At 38.9% G+C, this 7692-nt stretch overlaps 1 long non-coding RNA gene across 1 annotated transcript; it reads right to left on the reverse strand.

Moving 5' to 3' along the window:
- Positions 1 to 2174: 2174 nt before the first annotated feature.
- LOC147306452 (uncharacterized) lies at positions 2175 to 3108 on the reverse strand. The gene is made up of 3 exons (XR_015126494.1): positions 2999 to 3108; positions 2817 to 2876; positions 2175 to 2729 (listed from the first exon to the last, which is right to left on the reverse strand). It is a non-coding gene; the product is annotated as an uncharacterized LOC147306452 (long non-coding RNA).
- Between the last annotated feature and the right edge of the window lie 4584 nt (positions 3109 to 7692).

Genomic DNA, 7692 nt, shown 5'->3' on the forward strand with positions numbered 1-7692 from the left:
TCTACCTGTTGTGTAGACACTGACTTGCCCGCCTCGAGCTGGAGCTAATATAAGAGTGAGGTACACACAAAAGCAAACATGCTATATACCTGTATAAAAGGAACAGCCAGAGCAAATACAGTGTGTTGTACTGGAAATATAATAATACTTCTATTGTGTTTTCTACTATACATACATAATAAGGAACTGCTGGTGATTAAGGTATCTAGCAAGTTACATATTTCAACCATCTGTTTAATAATGCAGCGCAACATCTGCGAATGCTGAGTGCATGACGGGGCTGATGTTGTTTTCGCACACCTTTATATGACTGTTTGAGGATACCTAATTCCAAGACCTGGTATTAGATTTGATGTTTTTTTGGGTTAACTACTGACTGAAAATGGCTAATGGTAGGATAGGGGGGCTGGGGATTCGATATGCCAATGAATGTTCTCACAAGGATGCACAGTTTAACCAACCACTTGTGTGTGTGTGTGCGTGTGTCTGTGCAAGAGAGTGGGAGATGGGTCAAGGGTGGTCTGACTCATCAAAAGCATAGGGCCTTGGACTTTATGCCATTGGCACACTCTTGTTAATATTCATAACACTGCATTTGAGCCATCTTTATCAGTGTTTCATTTTATGAACCTTTTAATGTCAAATGAGTAAAAAAAAAATTCTCCAGAGGAATCAAAATAAATACATACACAATACATTTTTAAGTAATAAATTGCACAAAAATGTTGGATATAGCAAAAAAAAAAAAGATAAAAAATGTACATGTGCAAATTTGTATTTAATTTATTTCTTTAATTTTAAAGAAAATATAAACATATATAAGCAACCCAGTGTCAAAAACTTTGGCTTTTCTGTCAGTTATTTCATGGTTCAGGCTTTACAGGGTTAAAATGTTCAAAGATAAGTATGGTGGCTCATTGATGCAATGACTGGTGCAATCTCACTGTAAGACGGTCTCAAGTTTTGAAACCCACAGCTCTCAATTAAGGTCAGTGAGGGAATATGATTTTGATTTACTACAGGAAAAAAAAAATACCCCAGTGGTTTGAAACCTGATATCACGTTACTGTTCAAATCATGAATGCGAAAGTCAACAAATGTTCACTCTTGCATGTCTTTCAAGGTTTGATCAAGCCATGTACAAATCATGCTGATGTTTTGAGTTACTCGTTTTACCATGTAGTAGCAGGTCTGTAGTAGAAAGTTTATTTTCATCCATCCATCCAAAAATGTTGCTGTCACATTATTTATATAGGAATACAATCACAACACAACCAGTTGACAACTAGTTGAGTTGAGAGCCCAACTGCAAAGAGACACAGTGACGGATTTTCCGAGTTAGAAGAAGAGTCCTGTTTATACTCTAGTCTCACTGAGCCATTAAGCAAACGCATATATTTTCTATACATAGTGTATAACATGAATATGTTTGTTGTGAAAAAGATAGTTGCAGTTTAGTTCATTCTTTAAGTGTGTTTTGGATTAAATAGACCAGAATCTTCATGCATTATTCCTTATTGCTTTCAGAAAACAGCATGAAAGCACCCTCCACACCGTGCATTCAAACGATCTGATTCATGTCTTTGGTTTGGTGGCTGTTAGCTGACAATCACTGCACCATAATTACTAGGCCAGATGTGTTTGTGCTTTCCAAGCTTCCTATTAGATATTCAAAAACAAATGATCGCCTGCACGACCATAACTATGAAAGCAGATTCTGATCTGCTTCCTCAAGGGTCCTGGAGGTCCAGCCATGATTTAGCTTTAATTCTGTGACCTTGAGTAGCCATCCAGCTTTGGGTTATGTCAAAGCTGTAAACCCACAGAATTATGCTTACAAGTCTACGAGAAGTTTTCAGTAGCACTGGTCATTAGGGATGGGTATTAATTTTCACCATTCCGATTCCATTTTCGATTCTGTTTAACGATTCGATTATTTATCGATTCTCTTATTGATTCTTATTTTTAAAAAAGGAGAACCCACAGGTCGATTAGCTTTGAACTTTGTTTTATATCTTATCTTTGAACAGACAGAAATGTAGGAGTAACATGACCTTACAAACCCAACAGTGAGATCTTAAGAGATCCACAGCCTACTGCTCCTCGATGCCACGAGGACCCCAGAAAAAAAAAGGTTGTAAATGTAAAATAATAATAAAATAAATATTCTGTTGTAGCAATAACAAAGTATAACATAAATTATTCAGTGGCAATTACACAAGAATGTCCAGCAACATTTACACTCTCCTTTTTAAAAGTATATATGAGCTGGGCACTCAAAAATAAAACTATATCAGCCAGCAAAAAATACAATCAACTCAAGTCCAATGGAACAGTGCACTGTGCAATTCTGCATCCATCAACTATAGAGAATTAAAAATTATTTTGCAGAAATGTAAGCATATCTGCTTTTTCAGGAAGGATACGTGATCTTTCTGGACTTATGGTCTCTCCAGCTGTGGAGAACACCCTCTCAGACGGGGTGGAGGATGCCTGCACACACAGAAACCTTTCAGCCAGTGCTGACAGCCCCCTCTCTTGCTCCACCACCATAGGGCAGCGTTATCCTTGCAGGGGATGGGGGTTAGGCTTCTATACAGCTGGATCTCCTGATCCACTCTGTGGCCCAGGGAAAGAACGGGATGCCGTTGTTGGAATGACTGCAGCTTGTTGTCCTCTTCTTCAAAGAATTCCTCCAAGGCCGTTTTTCTTTGCTTTACTGGTGGCGCCTGAAATTAAATTGACATGATAAAAAAATAAGCAAAAAATGAACAATCAATGACATTTAAATTATCATCACAATGAACTAAACTTACATAGTCTTCTTCATCCTCATCTTCGAACAACTCTCCCTGTGTGTCTCCTTGCTCCAGGTGCTTGAGTAGAAAGTGACAAATAAACAAGCAAATCAAACTAAGTACCACAGCTCCATAGATGAAAGGTCTCACTCTCACAATGGAAATGTGCAACAATGAAAAACACTGTCATATTGAAATACCTCATCTGCTCCTGCCTCTGCCTTTGCTGCAATTGCTGCTTCCCTGATCCTGTGCCAGACTTCATCCTTCTCCACTTTGGATTTAAATCGGGGGTCCAAGATGGTGGCCTCCTCCAGGAAGCTCTTGATATCAGCGTCCTTACATTTTTAAGAGGGAGGAAAATGTGACATCATGACTGTCATTTTATTTATGATAAATAAATCATCAATTGTACCTGGTATCGTTTGGAAAGATCTTTCCAAATGTTCTCCTTTATGCTCCTTGTGAAGGCAGAGTCATCTTCTTGTACGGTGTAGTGTTACTGTAGCTTTTGCAGGATGGGCAAAATCTCACCACAGGTCGGACTTTTGTCACTGGACACTGCTAGTGTGGAGGTGTAGTGCTTCCGCATGAGTACCACAAACTCCTCTGCTTTTCTTAAGTCATCATTGCCCATTTTAGCCAGTCTGCAAAATCAACAAAACAAAAATACAACAGATATGTTGCATAAAACAAACAAAAATAAAACCTGAGTCCAAGTTAAGCCATATTATCATTATTTTTCAATACTACTCACCTTTCCTTTTCCATGGACTTTCTTATTTGTGGATCGATGGCTGCAGCCTGGATGGCAGGAAACTGCTCGCAGAATCTGTCCATCATCAAATACAAGGAGTTCCATCTGGTCTTTACATCTAGGAGCAGCATATGCTTGGGCAGCTCTGAGGGGTAACGCGTTCACAACTTAAATGCTAATGTAATATTCCTTATCTTAGTTTATAAATTTAATTTGATCATGATCTAATGATTATAATATACACAATCTTAAAAAACTATTACTATGCTTACTGAGCAACTCTTGCTTCTCCTTCAGGACCACTTTTGTCATGTGGGACCTCTTCATCCTTAAACTTTGACATTTCCTGACTTAGCCTACAATTAAACATTCACTTACCGAAACTCGGGGGCATCTACTGTGGCAAAAGGGTGCAAGCCTTTTACAACAAACTTAGTCACTGCTCGGTGACATTCGTCTATCCTGGCCTGTGTCATTTTACTTTTCCCTGCCTCTGTGAAAGGAGAAGCCACCTGTAGACTGCAGCGAGAACTGCCAGCATCTGAGCCAGACAGACTCTGTCTGTCTCTCTCGTCATGGTCATCTAAATGCAGCGCACAGTAATGGCAGGTTTTGTAATAAGGCAAAACGTGCTAACATAATATGCAATGCTAGTTGATTAGTTACCTGCAGTATTAACGGGAGAGGACGTGCAAACGCTAACGCTGCTGCTGGGTTGAGCTTTGCTAGTCCGGAGCGGATCAAAAACACGACATTCATTTAAAGCAATCACGTGTTTTTTGAGCAAATGCTTTTGCATATTCGTAGTGTTTCCTCTCTTTGATGAAATCTCTACTTTGCAAGTATTACACATTGCCCTGTTGTCATCCTTTCTCATAAAGGGTAACCAAACTTTTGAGCATTTGTGCCGCTTAGGCGCCGTGTTTCCTACTGAGTAAAAGACGCTATGCAACGTGGTGACGTCATTCGAGGCGTCTGGAATCGATAAGGGAATGGCAAACAACTCCAAGGAATTGAAACAGTGGGAACCGGTTCTCAACAAGAACCGGTTTTCGATACCCATCCCTACGGGTCATCCTTATATTGCTTGGTGTGCCTGAAATCTAGAAATTGTTAAAAACTGTCGGTAACTAATATTCTGTGATTGGTCTTATTTAAAATGACTTGGGTTTTTTTGTTGGTGTGGAAATGGCCTGATCATGGACTTAAATGGAATAGAGCGGAGTTCACAATGTCATTATAGTAGAAAATACATGTAGGTCATCATAGCTGAAGCAAATAGCAAACAGGTATCAGCTGCTCAATTGTTGAGTTTAATAACGACTGAAGTAAAAAAGGTTTTCCATCCCTCTGTAGAGCTTCAGGCTTGCTGAATCAATGCAATGATCTATGTTTTCTCAGCATGTGGTGACATGTCAAAACCTTTGTTTTTATTAAACATGAGTGAACGCTAAACTTCATTTGGTTAATTCATATCAAAACTTACTGTTATGTTGGTAATGTTATAAAAAATTGAAGCTAATGTGATAGCCAACATTTTATGTAAGACTGGAACATGTTATCTGGAATTTCACAATCATTTAAGTATTGGATTCAGACTGCTATTATGACAAGATGGCAAATGATTCTCAGGAACTGGAAGGCGCAGAGAGAGCCTCCTTATCAACACTGGGTGATTGAATTCTAGTGATGGGTCGTTCGCCAACGAAATGGCTCTTAGGCTACGTTCACACTGCAGGTCTTAATGCTCAATTCCGATTTTTTGATCAAATCCGATTTTTTTGTCTGCTTGTTCACACTACAAATAAAATGCGAATGCAAACGCGCTCTAGTGTGAACGCTCAAAGCGGCCCGCATGCGCAAAAGAAGACGTCACACACAACGCACCCCGTTTATACCCAGAGCAAACAATATTGTTTGGCTGATGGCCCTTAATATAAAGACTTCCGACTTTACATTTCCCAATTTTTGCTTTAAGTTATTTTGTTATTTACATAATAATGTAAATAACCTAATAATGATCCTTATTGCTGTTTTAGAGGAGCAGTGCTTCAAAGGATAGTTGCAGATTTCTGTCAGAATCTGCAGATTATACAGTACATAAAATATACGTGAAAATAAAATGTTCACGTTTCCCCAACGTTGTCTTCCCAACAGATTCACTAACATCTACACTGGATGGCAAGGAAGTGTTCGCGATGTCTTCTCGGGCGCTTCTCCGGAGCTGATAATTGGCGTCTGTCTTGTGTCAGTGACGTAAAAGACGGATTTAATGCGACATGACCGTTCAAACAGCAGTCACTTTCTAAAACATCGGATATGTATCGGATTCAGTACCACATACGAAAGTGACCCAGATCGGATTTGAAAATATCCGATTTGTGTCATTCACACTGTCATACCATGATCGGATATGGCTCGCATAGGGTCCAAAAAAATCGGATTTGATGCGCTTTCGCCTGCAGTGTGAACGTAGCCTTAGAGCCGGATCTTTGACGTGAACGACGCGAGCCGGCTCCTTATCACGAGCCGATAAGGAGCTTCTTTTTTTCCGCTTCACTCTGCATGCGAGCCTTGTGCTTTATGCTGGGCAGAGGGGGGAGGGGCGGTAGTTACACTCAGTAGCACAGGAACAGAGCCAGAGAGAGAGAAAGAGAGCCAGGGACAACAACGTCACATTAGAAAGGTATAGTAATCATCCACAACTATTTTTGGTTGTGGATGAAGGATTCAGAAAGTTTATTCATGCAGGCTAATATGACAGAGAATGTGCATGTTCTTTTTGTTTTCATATTATAATTTATATTTAATTGTGTTGTGGTTTGCAGTGTTTTGTGTTGTTTCACTTTAAATTTGTAAAAGAAAAAAGCTGAAAATTTAAATAGTTAAAAGTTGAAATGTGAATAGTTGATTTTTGTATTATATGATTTATTTATTACATTTTATGTGAAGTGAATAAATAAAAGTATATTTACGGTGGCCCCTAGAGACAAAGCACATACAAACTTCAAATCACATACAAACTCTGAAGCATGTACAAACTCCAAAACACGTAAAAACACATACAAACTCCAAAACACGTAAAAACTCCAAAACACGTAAAAACACGTACAAACTCCGAAGCACGTAAAAACTCAGAAGCACATAAAAACTCAAAACATGTACAAAAGACAACAGAAGTGCTCCAGGATGCTGGGCGCAGTGTTGAGCTTTTGTTATCCTGTGGCTACACAAGCCAGCAAGTACCAACGACCGGATTTGGTGTGTGGTAGTAACAGGTAAATGAACTTTTTTTTAAATTATTTGAATATATATGAGTGCCTGTGTATAAATACACAACCAACACACACATGCTTTCAATTGTGTAATTTAAGTGATCTAGTAGCTCTGCTTTGGAAGTTCAGTTCATGCTAGAAATGTGTCTTGTAGTTTGTACGTGTTTTGTCTCTAGGGGCCACCGCATATATTTATATATAAACATATATAAATAAAATCACTTTTTTTTTTACGTTAGTAATTCCTTTTGTGCATAATTTTATATTATTGTTAATAATAAATTAATTAAAGCAACAAAACAACCTGAAGAGCCGGTTCGGAGCCGAAAGAGCCGGCTCTTTTTAGTGAGCTGAACCGAAATCCCATCACTATTGAATTCAGAAAAGTAGCAGCACATGAAAAAAATGTCACATGATGCAGGATGTGAAAAACATTGGGTACTATTTGATTTTTTTTCTCTCTCTTTTTCATTCGTAATTATTTTCTTGGTAAAAGCTGTTGGAGTGACTCTACATGGAACCTGACCCCTCCTGTTGTCCATGTTGGGTGGGGAAAAGAGGGCATTTGAGCTATCATCTGTTGTGTGACTGTGGAACAGGAACACAGCTGCTAAATGGCAAGAAGCCATTTGGTGTGCACTTTTTTTCAGACATTTTAGCTGTGTGAAACAGACGGAAATGTCCACTGATTAGCTAACTCTACATGGCTGACCAGGGAAGTGTGAGTATTACGCTAAATGATAACCATTGCTTAGTTTATCGGCTTTTCAGCCTGCTGAGATACATTGGTATGACATACCATGCTACCAAAACGTAGCCTGTACATTCCAGTAAAGACAGAAAAATCTGAGCATGTCGTGTT

Source organism: Aulonocara sp. 'chitande type north' Nkhata Bay, linkage group LG19 (assembly GCF_057382095.1).
Source record: "Aulonocara sp. 'chitande type north' Nkhata Bay isolate Kocher_YH1m ecotype deep benthic linkage group LG19, A_spYH_male_GT1.1, whole genome shotgun sequence".
NCBI lineage: Eukaryota > Metazoa > Chordata > Actinopteri > Cichliformes > Cichlidae > Aulonocara > Aulonocara sp. 'chitande type north' Nkhata Bay.